The following is a 2,265-nucleotide window of genomic DNA, read 5'->3' on the forward strand; positions in this document are numbered from 1 at the left end:
AAGGTAGACCCCCAGTTATGACACTTCGACAATACTTACATCCCACTAGGACTAGTCAACCTTCATGCATGATTATTCCTGAAAATGTAGGACACTTTGAAATCAAACTAGGAGTAATTCAATTGCTGCCCAAGTATCATGGAATAGAATCTGAGAACCCTTATCTTCACCTTAAGGATTTTGAGGAAATTAGCATCACATTTAGAGTGCCAAATGTATCGGAAGATGTCCTTAAATTGACCTTGTTTCCTTTTTCCTTAAAGGATAAAGCCAAAACATGGCTTAACTCCTTGAGACCTAGATCGCTAGGAACATGACAGGATATGCAAAGAGAATTCTTGAAAAAATTCTTTCCCGCACAAAGGACTAATTTTTTGAAAAGGCACATTAGTAATTTCCAGCAAAAAGACCATGAAACATTTTATGAATGCTGGGAGAGATTTAAAGATTTGCTTCTCTCTTGTCCTCATCATGGGTTTGAAACATGGAGAACCATTAGTTTCTTTTACGAAGGGTTGTCTCCACAGTTGAAACAATTTATAGAGACTATGTGCAATGGTCTATTTCTGGAAAAGCAACCCGATGAGGCATGGGACTATTTAGACTCTCTCGCAGAGACTGCACAATTATGGGATACAGGGGATAGAGTGAATAAACCTTTGCCTAAGACTACTAGCATTCCACACGGGGGCCTTTACAACCTTAATACTCAGGATGATATTCAAGCTAAAATGGCAGCCCTTACTAGGAAGGTAGAGGAAATTGAACTTAGAAGGACTGAACCCGTCAAGACCGTAGAGCATAACAACGAGTGTTGTAGGATTTGCGAGATGCCTAGCCATCTCATCACTGATTGCCCCACAATACCCGCATTCAAGGAAGTCTTGCACGATCAGGCCAATGTTATGAATACCTATCAAAAATCTTTCAATAATCCTTTTTCGGGTACTTACAACCCTGGATGGAAGAACCATCCAAATTTCAGGTGGAGGAATGACCAACCTCAACAAGTATATAACCCAACTCCTCCACCTCCGCACCCTCATTATGCACATGCACCCCCTCAAAAACCCAGTCTCGAAGAAACTTTACAATCTTTCATGCAAGGTCAAGCTAAAATCAATGATGAATTAAGAAATCAACTGACAACGCTGACCACTGCTTTAAGTGCTCAAGAGAAGGGTAAGCTACCAGCTCAACCACAACCTAACCCTCAAGTCTACGGCGGTAGCAATGCATCATCTTCAACTTCGCATAAAGAGCAAGCAAAGAGTATAATAACATTGCGAAGTGGAAAGATTATTGACCGACCAGTCCCAGAACAAACTCAAGCCATACCTGATTCTGACCCTTTAAAGACAAAAGAAAAGGATAACGAAGAAACTGAAGCACCAACATCTACTGAAAAAATTGAATGTCCTTTTCCTGCACCATTTCCACAAAGATTAAAGCCCTTGCAAAAGCTTGAACCAAACTCTGAAATTCTTGAGCTTTTTAAGCAAGTAAAAATCAATGTACCTCTTCTTGATGCAATCAAACAAGTGCCTTCCTATGCAAAATTTTTAAAAGATTTGTGCACTGTCAAGCATCGTTTAAATGTCAAGAAGAAGGCATTTCTGGCTGAAAATGTGAGTGCAATTTTACAGCATAACATTCTTCCTAAATATAAGGATCCAGGTTGCCCAACTATCTCGTGCATCATTGGCAATTTTAGGATTGAGCGAGCATTGCTAGATTTAGGAGCGAGTGTGAATTTGTTGCCATATACGGTATATGAGCAACTCGGTTTGGGTGAGTTGAAGCCAACAACTGTGACCTTACAATTAGCTGACAGGTCAATGAAGGTTCCTAGAGGGATTATCGAAGATGTGTTGGTCCAAGTAGACAAGTTCTATTTTTCTGTTGATTTTATCGTACTGGACACACATCCGGCTTCCAATTCACCATCTCAGATTCCGGTCATCTTAGGACGCCCATTCCTTGCAACTTCTAATGCATTGATCAATTGTAGGAATGGTGTCATGAAACTTTCTTTTGGAAATATGACCTTGGAACTGAACGTCTTTAGTATAGGTAAACAACCTAGTGATCATGAAGAAAGTAAAGAAGTTGAATGGGTTGAAACCATTGCGGAAGAATATTTGTTAAAAGAAACATTTACTGAATCGGCCGACAATGGTTTGATAGATTGGTGTTCTGAAGGTACTGCTGATGATACGGTCCCACCTATTTTAGATAACTCAGATGTCATGATGGTCAATGGGT

General features: G+C 40.0%; 1 pseudogene; it reads right to left on the minus strand.

Annotated features, from left to right (window-relative positions):
* Positions 1 to 380: 380 nt before the first annotated feature.
* Positions 381 to 478, minus strand: LOC148703790 (small nucleolar RNA R71; annotated as a pseudogene).
* Between the last annotated feature and the right edge of the window lie 1,787 nt (positions 479 to 2,265).

The sequence above is a fragment of the Phoenix dactylifera genome, chromosome 2, assembly GCF_051530095.1.
Source record: "Phoenix dactylifera cultivar Ajwa chromosome 2, Ajwa_hap1_PhDact_Kaust_v1.1, whole genome shotgun sequence".
Classification (NCBI taxonomy): domain Eukaryota; kingdom Viridiplantae; phylum Streptophyta; class Magnoliopsida; order Arecales; family Arecaceae; genus Phoenix; species Phoenix dactylifera.